The sequence below is a fragment of the Perognathus longimembris genome, chromosome 28, assembly GCF_023159225.1.
Source record: "Perognathus longimembris pacificus isolate PPM17 chromosome 28, ASM2315922v1, whole genome shotgun sequence".
Classification (NCBI taxonomy): Eukaryota; Metazoa; Chordata; class Mammalia; order Rodentia; family Heteromyidae; genus Perognathus; species Perognathus longimembris.
The window spans coordinates 1,552,614-1,568,597 of NC_063188.1; the positions used below are offsets into that span (position 1 = coordinate 1,552,614).

Here is a 15,984-nt window from a genome sequence, read left to right on the forward strand (position 1 = left end):
TGCCATGACCTGTGAGGTTACGATGTTCACTGAAATAAGCCAGGTGGGAAAGGACAAATGCTGCATAATTCCAATTCTAGGAGGTCCTTAGAGTAGCCAGATCAACACACAGTAGATAGTGGGTACCAGACACTGGGGTGAATCAGCACATAGTATTTAGTGGGGACAGGGTTTCATTTGGGGAGCTTACAGAAATTGATGACACTGATGGTTTGCATAGCAGTGAGAATCTGCTTAATTCCTGTGGTTTGTTTGCCTAAACGGTGAGGATGGTACACTTTGAGTTATGTGGATTTTACTACAACACACACACACACACACACACACACACACACACGCACATACACAAAGAGCTCCACCAGCTTTTGTCCTGGGTTGTGCACACTAGGCTTGCGGACTCTCAACAGGACAAATCAGATGTCCATACTATCATGGGAATTTGGACTTCCAGGCAAAGCCCCTACTGAAAATTTAAACCTAAGCAGATCCTTCTGGGGGATGCTCTACCTATACCCTACAACCTCTGTGACCTCCAGTGCTGCCACCTACATCCTGCCTTGGTGTAGTGGGTGATTAGGTGACATAGGAACAGATCAGGTCAATGGCTACCATTGCTAACCTTGTATCCCTCCTCCTTGGACCATTTTCCTTCTCTTTTTGTCTCTTGCTAGTGCAGCTAGGAAAGCAAGCCAAAGCATCAAACATGCTAGGCAAGTGCCTACATTGAGTCATATCCCCTCCTACTTGGAAATAGCATGGAGCAGGAGTGTGGTCCCTGTCTTGCTAGGCTGGTGAGCACTTTCTTCCAGGCAGCAAGCCCATCTCATTCCTCAGAAGGGATGCTCAGTTCACTTGAGCCTGAGCTCATGACAAGTGAGTTCTTTTAACAAAATATGGCTTCAGAAGGTGCTAATGAGCCTCCAGCAGGTTCTACTAGACTAGATCATATTTCAATTGCAATATTGCCACCTACTTGTTCTTCCAACTATGTTCTGGCCAATTTGATGTGAGTCAAAATGATCAAGGTAACTTCAGGGTTGTGTTTTTAGAGGAAAGGAATGTGGTCTTCCCTGCTCTCTTTCTATTTGCTAGCTAAAACAATGGTGTGAAGACAGCAGATACAACTGCACTCTTGTGCCATTTTGCACTGGGAATCCACATGCAGCACAGTAAAAGCATCGCATACCCCCTAAAGACCAAGTAGCCACCATCTGAGCCTTAGGCACTTACCTAGACTTTCATGTGAGTAAGAAATGCTCCTCACTCTTGAAGCCACTATTGTGCTGAATCTCCATTTAAAGAGGACACCCCAGAGCCTGAGGAAGTCAGATGGGTATGTGGATTTGGCATTCTATGCTCAATCCAGCCCTGGTCCAGTAGGCCCAAAAGAACTCCTTAAAGTCTTCAGGACTCTCAAATGTCCTCTCTTTTGTGGCTTCCATAGTATACATGACCACAAGAAGCCAGGCTCCCTCTCACTTTCTCACTTGTATCATTTAACATTGTCCTAAAAGTTCTATTAAAGCAGAGGGAGAAAGTAAAACGATCACAAAAGAGAATGACGGTCCTATCACAGCAGCACAGCAATCAGACTGAGCTGAGCACCTCTATAGGGCTTTGGTAGAACTACCACATTTGTTCTATGCCATAAGCTTCTTTTTCTTTTTCTTTTCTTTCTTTCTTTCTTTCTTTCTTTTTTTTTTTTTTTGCCAGTCCTAGGGCTTGAACTTGGGGCCTGAGCACTGTCCCTGGCTTCTTTTCGCTCAAGGCTAGCACTCTGCCACTTGAGCCACAGCGCCCCTTCTGGCCATTTTCTATGTATGTGGCGCTGAAGAATCGAACCCAGGGCTTCATGTACATGAGGCAAGCACTCTACCACTAGGCCATATTCCCAGCTGCAGTGAGCTTCTATGACAAGAGATAACCATGCCCATGACAGAACAGAAGTACCTGAGGCACAGAGAGGTTAAGGAGCTTACTCAAGCCTGCACAGCCAGCAAGAAGCAGAGGCTAATGTGAATTCAAGCGGTTTGGCTTTAGAGGATGCTAAATGGTTATCCTGCCATGTGACTGTCGCAGAAAGCCCCAGAAAGAAACACTAAAATAGAAACGATAGAAAGGGTTAAGCAAGTGACTGGACAGATGTCTCAGGTGCTGGTACTAGAATCAGTCATTCACACTCTCTGGGGTGTCACTTTTTTTCTTTCCTTTTTTTGCCAGTCCTGGGGCTTGAACTCAGGGCCTGAGCACTGTCCTTGAGCTTCTTTTTCTCAAGGCTCTACCTCTTGAGCCACAGTGCTACTTCTGGCTTTTTCTGTTTATGTGGTGCTGAGAAACCGAACCCAGGGCTTCATGTATGCTAGGCAAGCGCTCTACCACTAAGCCACATTCCCAGCCCTGGGACTTCACTTTTTAATCTGAAGAACCAGTCCTTTCCCTTCCTCTCTAGGTGGGTGAAGGCACTGGGAAGGGCCTAGGAGGGTGAACACTTGATCAGCAGAGCAGAAAGAGAGCCATGAGAGTGCTGTTTGTTGAGTCTGTTGGTTCTGCCCCATTTCTCCTTCAGGATCACACCAGGTGACACTTGCCAGACTCCAGAAGTAATAGGTCAGGACTAGGCTATACTGATGAAGCCAGAATATTCTGGTTGATCAGGGTAGGACACAAGTGGCTGCCAGGATGCGTTCCCATTCTACAGGGCATCCTTAAGCCTGCACGGGTCCACATCACTCAGGAGTCCCTAGGACAATTTCTTGGGATGAGTCACTACTCTCATCCAGGTAGACCTCACAGTGCTGGGGTGGCCTTTGGCCCCAGAGGCAAGCTGGAAGTTCCTGTCTGGGCTGGAGCCTTGAAGTATTGTTGCTGGGGTCCTGACTGTATGTGAAAGGAGGGGACAGTCATTTGTTTCCTGTTAGAGAAGGCAAAAGCTGCAAAAGAAGAGATTGAGGGAGCAGGAGTCACAGAAGCCAATGGGCAGGAAGTGTAATGACACTAATTATCCAATTAGAGCGAGCTGTGCGGGCAGAACCTGCACTGCAGCAGGAGCTGAGCCAGCCCCAAGCCCTGTCTCCACATACCATCTGTATATGCCGCCCCGTGCCCCTTCTGACCCAATGCCATCAAGATGATTGGGCAGGCCTGCGGTCTTAGGAGAGGCAGGGGGACTCCATCCCCCCAAACATTATGGCTAACGTCTAAGAAAGACACTAGCTAAACAGGGGCTGGGTGTCATGTCAGAAGTCCAGAGGGAATCTGGGGTTCCAGGCCTCCAGCACTTCATAAGACAGACAATGCATGGGTAGAAAGAGGGACACTCAATCTCCCCAGCTCTGTCCGGGGGTAATGCTGTTGCCTGTCCTTGCCAGCCTCCAATCCCAGTGCCAGCTCCAAGGACTGGAAATAGCCAAGGCCTAAACAGGTAATTAAGGAAATTACAGACAGCTGGAGGCCGTGAGGGCCACATGCCGGGGCTGAGTCCTTCCAGCCCGACAGGCAGTGAGCAGATAAGGAGACTCTCAGGCCATGTGTGCCCGTAGGGCGTGGGCCCTATGGGTAGGGGGTTGGTTCTGGAAACCGGCTCAAGTCTTAGGGGAACACATCGCAGTCATGATCAGGAGCCACTCAAGGCTCTCCAATTGTTGGCAAAATAGCTTCTTTGTGTCCTTTTTGTGACATGGTTTTCATCCAGAGATCCAGCCCAATGTGGACACTAAGATTGTTACATATGGGGACTGGGTGCACAAGGGACAGGGCTCTAGAAGCTTCCTTTCCTGGTGCCATGCTACAGTGAGCTCTCAGAAAAGACCTTGACTGTGGTATTCTTGGGAGGCAGAAGGAAAGGATGCTTAGGGGACAGGAAGGACCCATTCAGACTAAAGATGGGAACCGGCCTCACTGTGACCCAGCACGGCAGAGCGGCGGTGCCACTCCTCCAGGCTAACAGGCCGGATGCTCACTGCTGCCAAGGGCAGCGACGGGGGAAGAGCCCATGGCCAACAATGACCCCAAGAAATGGCACCTCGGAAACCTACTACCCAAGGAGGGTCACCTAAAAGGCTCAGCATCCTCGACAACCCCAAGCAGTGATGACGTCAGGACCCAAAGTTCATCAAGAGTCTGGCTGTTATCCAAATCACATGGACAGAGCTTTGTATTTCAAAACCCAGCAGGGCCAGGGTGTGCCTGGAGATAGTGAGGGTCCTATGGAGGCAGGAAGGCCTCTTCACATCAGGACACATCAATCACACCATCATGAGGCTCTAAGTATTCCTTGTCAGTGTACCCCATAGCCCTGCAGAAGCCCTTCCCTTGGGAGGGAGGGTTTCCCTCCTGCCTGCCTCACATGATCATAGAGGCCCATTGAGGCTGACAGCTGGGAGAAGAGGTCTTGGAGTGGGAAGGTTGGAGAGAGGGCAGTGGAAAACAGAACACGTCCACTGCAGAGGGTTCTGCTTCTCTCCCTCTTGGAGAGACACCCTGACTCTGCCATCCTGGCCCCACCTTTGATGACAATGCTGAGGTACTGCCCAACTGTCCAGGGCACATGGGACAACTGGTGGTCCATGACAACTGATTCTGTGTGGATTCAGCTAACTGCCACCTTGTCCCACCTAATGACAGTCAGATGGGCCTCTGTGGGAGTTGCCAGACTGACCTTCCAAAGGTTGTAGAGCTGTGGACAGATGAGCTGCTGACTATGAGGGAGACTCAACACGGTGGAAGGCTCATTGAAGACAGATCACCCCCTATCCATATCCTTTTCTGGCCTCTCTTGCATAGGCCCAGCCTCCCAGTGAGGAGCCCACTGCCTGCTCACGCGTGCTGAGACCCCAGGAACCCAAGAGCCCACATTAGCTGCCTCTGGCCCTAGACATCCCTTCCAGGCCCGTGACTCCATGTCAGTATGTGATGTGCTTGCTTCTGGATTCTTCCAGGAGAAATGGAGTTGAAGCCATATGGGGAGTGAAGGTCCCCTGTGTCTGGTGAGGCCCAAGGTGTGATACAGAGGTGGAAGTGGGGCTGGGCATCTTTTCACACTGTGCTCTGAGAGCATGAGGAGTAGCCAAAGGGCTGCTCTAAGCGTGAGGAGGAGCCGCTCCCCTGTCCGTCATGTTCCGTGCTATCGCCGTGCCCCTGATCAGCTATCTGTGCAGACACTGCTTCAGCAATGAGCCTGCCACTCCACATGGCTTATACGACCTGATTCAGTACTGTGTGAAAATACCAGAGTACACGGAATGCTGACGATCAGGGCAGTCCAGGAACTGACCAAATTCCATTTTTAAGAAACAGAAAATGTGGCGGATCTTTTCAAACACCTTCATTCATAGAAGCAAAGAGCCCAACATCCTGCCATTTGAGTTTACTGTCACCTACAGTGCAGATGACCAGCAGTGACTTCATTATCTCACACCTTCCTCAATGCCAGTTTTGCTTTTGTTTTCTCCCTCCCCCAAGACTGGCACTCAAACTGGGTATCTGATGTTTTCATTCACTGGATGGCACTCTACCACCTGAGCCATGCCTCCAATCCCTGATTTTGCTTTTCTGTTTCCTAATAAGGAGATTCTGTTGTTCCTGGGCTTCCTAGTTATTCCCATCTATGTGCCTTTGCCCTCATTCACACCTCTTCCTGCACAACCTCTGATAGGTCAACCCATCGCATCTGCAGAGAGCCAACCACCCTCTGATCGCAAATGGACACATACCTAGAGAATGTATTACCGGGGGCTTATTTTTTATGGAGGAAGGTGGGCCTGATTTAAATTAGCCATGGAATAAACTGATTTGATAAAGGAAATGGGCAAAGAACACAAGTTCCTTTCGCACCTCATACTTCCTGAAAACAAATTTGTTTTGGATTAAACAGAGTTCAGCAACTATAGTCCAAGGGTCAGATCTAGCAGTCAAGCACACTTATGAATAAAGCTTTATTGTCACACAGCCACTCCAGTTGGTTTATGTATAATTTCTGGCAACTTTCATGATTCCATGCAGAGCTGAGTGGTGGGATAGAAACCATGTGGTCTGCAAAGCCAAAAATATTTACTATCTGGCCATTTGCAGAAGTTGTTAAACCCTAGACTAATGATTTAAACATCTCATAGTGTGGTGTCACACATGTGTAATCCTACCTGCAAGGGAGGTTGAGGCAGGAGGAGTAATGTTTCCATTGTTTTTTAAGTTCTGTGAGCATAGTTTAGCAGTAGAATTGCTAAGCATGCTAGAGATCCTGGACTCAATTCTCAGTACCACACAAAAGAGATTTAAGTATCTTTTTTTTTTGATAAATATTATTTCATATGATTAGAAGCACAGAAGCATTGTGCCTTTGTATTCGTCCCCTAAGATAAAACATATCAAAATGGAGAAGGGAGGAAGGGAGAGAGGAAGGGAGGTAGGCAGCACAGTGTTCATATTTCTATATGAGGTTTATCACCCTGGAAGCAAGGGAAGACATTTTTTTAAATGTGACAAAAACTGTTTACGTTTTGCAAGAAAGGTAATGAAAAGACAACAAAGAGATTAAAAATGTTTTCAACAAATATCTTAAATTGTTGCTATTTTTATGTATAAAAGTTCTTCAAACCCACAAGGAGGCCATTAAACGCTCAGTAAGAAAATATTAGGAACAAGTAACTAAAACAATAAAAATAAAGATACAAAGATATAAAGGTGGAAAAATATGCACCCTCAATGGCAATTAAAGAAACAAACTAGCTGTTTTATGACCTAGATACTTATGTAGGTTGTTTGATTATAATATCTTCTGTTGGCAAGGTTGCAGGGCAGCCAATCCTCCCGTTCATTAAGAAAGCCTGTTTGGAGAACAATTTGGCAGACTACACCTCTGTCTGGGCCCTCTCCTCAGGACAAGAGGAGGATTTTGCACCCACATACTCAGCAGAGCCCCATGCATAAGGGGCAAACAAATCTGGCTAGCTAGATTTCCAAAAATAGCCAAATAATTAAGCGAATTACAATCTCTTGAGAGAATACTATTCAGCCATTAAAAATTGTAATTACTGTGGACTGCGCTGTCAAAGGAGTGAATGATCATTTGGAGTTTTCTTCATTGCATAGCTCATGTTCATTATTTTTTCCATAAGTACTTACTGCTTTCATAATCTTTAAAAAATTAAACCATAGCCCTTTTGAAAAAAAGTTCATTTAGGAAAGGATTAGATTAATAAAGAAAATGCTTATGCGAAGTAAAAAATAGATTACACAATTGAGCCCATGGTATAATTACAGTAATGTGAAAATAAATAGGTTATGCAAAGAAAAGAGAACAGAAGTAAGTCTAATAAAATGGAAACATTGGCTTGCATTTGGGATAGGACAGCAGGTTCTGAGTCTTGAACTGTTTTATGTTCTCTCTCTCTCTCTCTCTCTCTCTCTCTCTCTCTCTCTCTCTCTTCCTCTGTTTCAGTATGGAACTTGAACTCAAAGCCTTATGCTTGGCTTTCTTTTGCTCAAGGCTCTAACACCTGCACTTCTGGCTTTTTGCTGGTTAATTGGAGATAAACCATGATCTGCAGGTCTCAGCCTCCTAGACTTAGTAGCTAGGATTACAGGTATGACCCACCAGCATCTGGCTTGGTTTTCACTTACAATTTTCTAATAAATTTATTCATTGGTGGTACTGAGGTTTAAACTCATAGCGTCATGCTTGCTAGGCAGGAGATCTACCACTTGGGTCATGCACCTAGCAAAAGCATTCATTTTAAGTAGAAAGAAAGCTGTAATTTTTAAAACCCCCCAATGCCTTGTTCATATGTGCAAACTTCTGGGGCCTCCTCCCTCTGCCATTCTGCAGCCTGACTCAATCTGCCCTCCCCTGAGCAAGGACGGTGTACTGGATACATGGCCGGCTCTAATCAGGGCTAACAGGAAAATCAGGATGAAGGAGTTGCAGGATCTGGGTTAGGCTCCAAGGGGGATATGTGAGGGCCACAGGGGTGGGCTTGTGGACAGGCATGGCATCCGTATAGCCACCCTGGACTATGAGTGTCTGGGAATCTGGGGAAGCTCTTAGGGAGCCCAGCTCTGTGCCTGGAGGATCTGCTCTGGCCCTATTGGCAAATGCCCCCAGAATCTCCAGGGGAATGCAGGCTACTGTGGGTGTTCTCACTTGCTTCGTTTACTCCCTTATAGGGATTCATGAAGGAATGGCCTAGGGGATGTCTTCAGGGTCTGTGTAAGGACTCAGGTCTCCAATTGTTCTAAAGTGGTGCTATGTGATACACATTCTGGGGGAGATGGGGGTGTCCTCTAGCATTGTGCTCTGTTGAGGGAAGCAGCAGCTGGTATTAGGGCTATGTGTCTGGTTCTGCATCGCTGGGTCAGGCAGGGAGGGCAAGGCAGAGCAGGGCAGTGTGAAGGGTCCTGGGCCATGGGAGATGGTGACTGAAACCCCAGGTTCTTGCCCCCAACTAGCCATGCACTTGTGTCTGCTTGCCACACATTCTTCAATGAACATTTGGCAAAGAGCAAGGAGAGAAGGAAGTGTACTTGCCTTTTTCTCTCTGTGGCCACAATGGATGAAAGCAGACATGAGGCCTGGGACACGAAGGACACGGTTGGAGGATTAGGGATCAGGGTGTCTAGGGGCCAAAACACCTATTAAGATGTAGTGCCTGGCATGGCTTGTCCCCACTGTGACAATGAGACACATTCATTCTGAGAGGCCACCCACCAAGCCCAGCCTGGTACCTTGTATCCCCAGCTGTCGAGTGTTCAGATCAGAGCCTAACCAATCAGGGGATGCTTCCTCAAATGTCCAGGAGTGCCCAGAACTCCCTGAGGGCCCCTCTCTACGGCGGTTCTCTATGGGGAGCCTAAGCCTGGTGCCTGGTAAGAGTTAGCCAGTATGGCTATATGCCACAGAGAAGTAATAGGCTTGAGGATAGCTTCGAACTCATGTTGGGATTCAGGTCTACATTGGCCCAAAGTACTGCCATAACATGCTACCTTCTAGAGCAGTGTAGAATCCTCTACTTATCCTGTCCAGTATAGTAGCCACCGGCCACAGGTGGCTACTGAACCCTTGAAATGCAGCCAGTGCAACTGAAGAAGGGAATTTGTAATTTCACTTTAATTAAATCACTATGTGTGGCCAGTAGTTATCGAATCAGACAACGTAGCCCTAGAAAATGTCTCAAGACCACAGCCTAATGAAAGTCCTTCTCATTTGGCTGGAATGGTTGCCCATTCATTGACGACACTGGGGACAGAGGAGCAGCAGCAGGTCCAAGACCCCTTTGCATGAGGCTCTGCAAGGATGCTGACAGACACCCCATCCATGCAACTCTCATTTGAACCCAAGCCTTAGGAAACCTCTTGTGCTAGCCCCAAAACTCTTGAAGCCTCAGTGTTTCTGCCATGTCCAGTGGCTCTTGAACCTAGTCAGCCATGTGACCTTGGACTTGTTCCCCTCCCACTTGCTCCCCAATTCTCCTACATGTCCCAAATTCTCCTACATGTGACAGCCTCCTTCTCTCTGTCCTAGTGCTATGTGGCTCAGACCCTTCTCCCCAGGCTGCTCCTAGGCCCACTGCCAACACCGCCCACCCAACAGAAGGTTGCTCAGGCAGGGGAGGACTTTCCAGCCAGGCACCATTGGCCTGGCTTCTGCCAGCCCAGCCAGGGCAGGGAAGAGAGGTACAGAGAGGAGCTGGTGGATGACAGGAGACAGGGAGGAGCCATCTGTGCATTATAGGTCTCTGCCTGCCATGCCCAGCCTTGGACAGTGCCAGGGCACTATCTGGCACTACAGAGATGGCACTGTGGGGCTCAGGGTAATACTTAGGTGCCATGATCCAGTCCTCCACCCATCAGCTGCTCCTTTGAGGGATGCCCTAAAGAGGTCACATGGACAGGTCACTGAAGAACAAATAAATCACTTTCCAATTTACTTTGTTTGGGTAAAGATCACCTTTGTCTCAGAGGGGAGATCTGGGTGGAAATGCCAGTGTCTCTGCTTCTGACCTACAGGGTCATCCCCCAAATCCCACCCTCACCCCAGCAGGGTTCACTGGATGGTCGGCACAAGCACACCATGCCTTGTGCCAAGTTCAGCAAACACTTGTAGAGATGATATAACAGGTGCGGGGTGCGTGTAGAGGGGACTCAGGAGCTGAATGGCCTGAGATCCAGATCTGGTTTGCCCACCCACTGGCTACGTGACCTTGAGCAAGTTAACCACTCTCTAGGTCTCAGTCTAGTCAGCTGCAAAATGGCCATCATAGCAGAATTTGCTTCATTTAGTTAGTGTTTCAATTAAGTGTGACTGGGGTTGTCCGTGAAGCACAAGGTGACTGTCATTATCATTATTATCGTTATTGACATTCCTTGATATGCTAGCAACTTCTGATGGAGACAGTAACCATCCGTGGAGACAGCAACCATCAGTGAAATATATGAGCCATCAGTTTAAAATCAGAAGGGAGTTCAAGTATGCTGACAGCTCGCTCAATGAGGGGGTGGGGCACAAATGGCCAGAGGAAGCTGGCTGCAAGAGTTCCAACCAATCTCAGCTCTCAAAAGCCTTGGGGGCAGTTTTTTCCTCTCTCCTAGGAAGCAAGGGGCCCCTCGGCTCAGAGGGGCCTCTGAGGCTGATTCCAGCACCCCTTGGCTGTCCCTCTGGCTTGGGCTTAATAATGCTCCCTGACTCAGACCTGGCCTCTTCTGCTTGCTCTGGCTCTCAGGAATGATTCAACCTCTGAAGCTCTAGCTCAGAATCCCGAAATGTCAGTGCCGAGTCGGCCGAGGTGCACCGCCCCCCCACCATGAGGGAAAGGACTTGGCCAAGGTCACAAAAACCATCAGGCACAGAGCTGGCACTACATTCTGGAGTTTCTATCACTAGAACCCAGGACACTTCCCACAAGCCTCTTGTGCCCCTGATTGCCCCTGAGGCCTACTGTAGCACCTCCTCTCCCCACACACTCTCAGACTTGGGGGCTCCCTTCCCCAAGGACTGGCTCTCCTTCTGGCTCTGTGCAGAGGCCCTCCCACGCCGCCCCCCTCCCATCTGCTTGCCTCACCCCCTTCTGTGCCAGAGCCTGCCTGCCCCTCCACCCAACCCACCTGGCCGTGCTGGGTGTGGATCAGGTGCATCTGATGAAGGCTGCCTGTGCCCTTGGCCCTCCCCCACCTCCAGGCCAGCAGCAGATGATCAATACCGGGGACCACAAGTGCCCAGCTCCTTCCAACTGGCTGCATCTTCCGATGCAGTCTGTCTTCACCCTAGGTTCCTGGGCTAGGCCTCAGCAGCACCCTGGGCTCTCCTCTGCATCCCAGATCCCCTCTCATGAGCCATGTGGTCTTGGTTTCCTTGTCTATGAAGGGAGGGGGGTGTGTGTTGAAAATGGCAGCACACATATGTAGTTGATGTGAAACTCATGGGGGTGCGGGACCATGTTTGAAACTGTGTGTGCATGTGGGAGGAGCTCAGCAAGATGGACTGGCATGTGATTGTTAGGATAGCTGCCCCAGAGTCCACAGGGGTGATTGCTGCTCAAGACAAAGGGGCCTCCCTCCATTCATACATGAAATCCACTCCCGAGTCCCTGGTCCATTTGAGGCCTCAATCATTCCATCTGAAAAATGGGCATAAGTAAGTATGCAAGCTCTCACCCCTCCTCAGGAAGTCAGCAGATTCCTACATGTGCCACACAGAAACCAACTGCCCACTCTGCCGGGCCGTGCAGTTTCAGAGCCACTCCTTGCTTTAACCGGCTCACAGTGGGGGTGGGGGGTGATGGCTGTGGATAGAGGTGCAGAGTTCCAGTGAGTGAAAGGCTTATGTGGTGACCAAGTCCTTGTAGAGAGCCAGGGGACATTGGTATAGGGATCAGTCAGACAGGCCAGACTTGAGCCTGCGATGGGTAGGGACCCACTTTCCCGTCTCATTTGTGAAAGGCAGCAGCCTCACTCGCAGCTGTTGCTCTGGAAGAGTCAAGCATTTTATTGAGGTAATTCTGGTTCTTGCCCTGTCCTTGGAGTAGGTGAGCAAGGCAAGCAACACAGCGAGTCGGCAAGTGGAAGGGGGGCATTTGTACTGTGACCCCCCCAAACCTGCACTGAGCCAGCCCTCCCTAGTGGTTTTGTCCAGGAGCTAGGCCTTGACCCTGCCTTCAATTCCTCCAAGCTGGCCCAGCCACTAAGCCCTGCAATGGCCCACAGAAGGGAGGCGACCCAGTCCTAGAGAGAGGAGCAGGTCTTCCCAGGCTGGGAGACGGAGACACCACATGAGTGGCTGTAAATCCTGGAATGGGATAACTGGAGCCACCAGCCTGGAGATCATGAAGCCTTCCAAATAGCGGAGGCCCTCTGGCCAAGGTCACACAGGTGAGGAAGGGAAGACAGCAGCTCACGGAGAGATGGAGAAGGAGTGGCCCAAGCATGGCTGGGCCCGCTTGCTGGTGGCACTGACCATGCCAGCGGCAGGGTCAGCTGGGCAGCTCTGTGGGCATGCAGGGGACAGTGTGGGAATGTGTGAGGAGGAGGAGGAGGAGGAGAGGATGACACAGTACGAGGACATGGAGGGGGGAGGGGAGGGGGTACCTTGGGGCTCCTGGATGGTGCCTGCGCACCAGCCGGACTCCCCAGCCCAGGCCCCGCGCCCCTGGCCGTGCCCGCTCTTAGCCCCCGCCCGCAGCCCCCAGCGGCCTTGTTCCCTAGACGCAGATGCGCGTGCGCGCGGAATGCGGGGCGCAGGGTGCGGGTGAGGGGCGCTGCCCGCCGGCCCCGGGGCCCGAGGTTGACGCGCGGCCGTGGTGCCGCAAGGACACGCAGGCCCGGCGGTGGGGAGCAGGTGCCTTGGGCGGGGACCAGCGTCCCTCCACCTGCCACCGCGCCACCTGCTGGGCTGCTCGCCCTCCCGCCCCCGCCCACCCGCTCCTGCGCCCACCCTCTCCTGCGCCCGTGCGCCCCGGGCACCACTTACCCGGGCACAGGCACAGCCACTACAGCGGCCTCAGCTCTGGCTGTCGCCGTCGCTGCGGGAAGGCACCCGGCGGGCAGAGATCCGCTCCAAGGACGGAAAGGCCCGGGCACGGGGCGGCCTGGCCAGCGGCGCGGAGCAGGACCCTCCGCGGCAGGCGAGGGCTGTGGCCGAAGGCTCCCCACGCTCCGCACCGGCGGCAGCGGGCGACGCGGCGCGCTCCACTCCAGCCGCAGCTCTGAGCGAGGAGGGAGGGAGGGAGGGGGAGGGAGAGAGCTGCTGGTGGTGGTGGTGGAGGAGGAGGAGGAGGAGGAGGAGGGGAGGGGAGGGAAGGAGAAGGAGGAGGGGGGAGGAGGAGGACGACGAAGAGGGGGAGGAGGAGGAGGAGGAGCAGGAGGAGGAGGAGGAGGAAGAGGAGGAGGAGGAGGAGGAGGAGCAGGAGGAACAGGAGGAACTGGGGGGGCGGTGCATCGGTACACCACACAGGGGACACCGAGCTCTGGAGTCCTGTGCTTGGTACAAGCCCTTCTGTGCCCAGGACTCTTGACCATGTCAGCTCTCCCTCGCCTAGCATTGTCCCCCAAGGTCACTGGCAGAGGACAGGTGGGCATAATTGGAAACGGGGGGGGGGGGGCGGGGGCATGAGCACCTGCTAAAGCAGAAAAAGCCCCCCAAAGCCTGACACTAGCACTGCAAACTGGGCACTGGGGAATGTGGAGCTGGGTAGCTAATGTGTGCCATGGTGGTCCTTGGACTCCTAGTGGACTCTAACATCTAAACATATTTTTCTGGAAGGAATCTGAAACTTAAAACAGATTTCCCAAATCTGTGACCCCTAAAGGTTATCAAGCACAGTTTCTCAGGACACGGAAAAATCACACACTGGTGAACACCCCAACATGGCTACATAGAGACCACACCTCCGACGACACAAAAGAAGCCCTGGCACAGACCCCCACCAATGTGGACAACACACCCAAATATGTAGCCTTGGTCCCCCAAAGAGGGCTGCTGCTGCCATTAGAATTCAGCACCGCAGCATCCCAGCTGCAGGAGCAGTAGAGGCCTTTGAACCCAGAACCAGGCCTTTGCTGCTATCTGTGAGCCAGTGGTGAAGGCCCAGGAGCGAAGCCTGTACGAATAAGAAGGGACAAGTCACCTGCTGTAGCAGGACACCCCCCTGCCGACTCACTCACACGTACTCATTCACCACACACGTGCTTATTCATGCACTCACGGATCATTTACACAGACTCTCATACTCACAGCCTGGCTCACATATACTCACTCATATACATTTGCTAAATCAGTCCCATGCTCTCACATTCACATTGATGCTGACAGTGACTGTGTGTGTGTGTGTGTGTGTGTGTGTGTGTGTGTGTGTGTGTGTGTGGTGTCGGTGTGTGTTCATGTGTGCCCATGTGCACCACTCCTAGGGTTTAACCTCAGGGCCTGAGCACTGTCCTTGAGCTTTTTTGCTCAAGTCTAGCACTCTACCACTTGAGCCACAGAACTACTTCCAGCTGTTTCGGTAGTTGACTGGAGATAAGAGTCCAACAGACCTATCTGCCCAAGCTAGCTTTGAACCTATATCCTCAGATCTCAGCCTCCTGATTAGCTATGATCACAGGCCTGAGCCACCAGTATCCAGCATCTGACAGTTATTTATATATCCAGTTCTTCACACATGAGCACACATACAGTTCCTTATGTATACTCACCTGCCCATTCTCCACCCACAGCCTCATGCACACACTCATCCACTAGGCTCACAATTTATACACCCATTTATTCACCCCCTCATTTGCCCATCCTCCACTTCAACGTCAACTTCCCACATGGAAGCAGTTTTTCCTGGGCACTGACTCTTTGGGGGCCTAGTGATACGGCTATCCATGCTCCTGCCATGGCCCCGGCTGGGCCATTACAGCACCACTACAGTGCCTAGAAGCCAGGCTATCATTGGCTCTGCCCCTTGCAGCCCTTCAGCTACCCTGGAGCCTGGATATGCATAGTGGGTGTGGCAGACTGGCTCCTTAGGGCCAGGGACCACTGCGAGGCAAGTCACTGGGATTTTGTGATGTTTCCCACAGACTAGAATAGGCCAGACAAAAATGGAGGCACGTCCCAGTTTTCATGAACATTTGACTCTGGGCACTATGCACCTCTTTTCCAGTTGCTCTTCTATTGCTCCATATTCCTGATGCCATGTGGAACAAGTTGTGAAGCTGGGTCACCCCTGGTTAGGAAATGGGGTGCTTGTTCAGCCCCATTCCCCACATGAGAAGAACCATGAATTCAGGAGTGTCTCCCAGGGGCCTGTGGTTTCCCACTCCACCCGAGCTCTGTAGCCCTCATGGCCTCTCACAGGCTCTCCAGGTCATTGACTTTCCATGCTGGGAGGGGTACATTTTGCTGAAGTGATCCCTGTGTTAGACTTGTGGGAGCATCACGTAGGCAAACCCCTCTGCTATTGGCCATCCTCTTAATAAATGTGTTGACAGCTCTAGGAGGAGAGAAATGGGTGAAGTCACTCAGAAAGGGCCCTGAGAGCGGGAAAACGGCTGTGAATGGGAAGACTGCCCTGGGGGCTGTGCCACTGTCTTCTCTCAGAGACTGGGGAGCATATTGATCACCTCGGGGGGGGGGGGGGAGTGTTCATTTAACTGACGGCTGTTATCCCATGAGGGGAATTGGCATCAACGTGAGCCTTTGCTTAGGTGAAGTAACTCATGGCACCTTACCACAAGCTCACCTAGTCTCTTGCCAGGAACCAGGCTGCGGGGGAGAGGGGTGAGCATCCAAGCGAGGATTACATGCCGACGCTCCTCCAACGCTTCCTCTAGGCTGAGGCACCACCTAGAGCTGGCCCAGACAAGAACTACCAGGCCATACAACTTCATGATGAGCTTTAAGACTAACATCGGAGAGCCAGGGAAAAACGTGTCATCGAAATTTCAGTCCTTATCGAATTGTGGTCCCCAAATAGCTAATGGCCAGGAAAAGGGAAGAGGGATGACCTTCTTTTT

At 51.2% G+C, this 15,984-nt stretch overlaps 1 protein-coding gene across 8 annotated transcripts in view; it reads right to left on the minus strand.

The window, feature by feature from the left end:
* Atp2b3 (ATPase plasma membrane Ca2+ transporting 3) overlaps nt 1–13,192 on the minus strand; it is a 74,940-nt gene extending 61,748 nt beyond the window's left edge. For 7 of the 8 annotated variants that reach the window (XM_048336152.1, XM_048336149.1, XM_048336150.1 and 4 more), the window contains exon 1: nt 12,956–13,147. The gene's annotated coding sequence lies outside the window, so the exon portion shown is untranslated. Of the gene's footprint in view, nt 1–12,955 lie in introns of all 8 variants that reach the window. The other variant, XM_048336151.1, reaches the window with a different exon arrangement.
* Nucleotides 13,193–15,984: the final 2,792 nt, after the last annotated feature.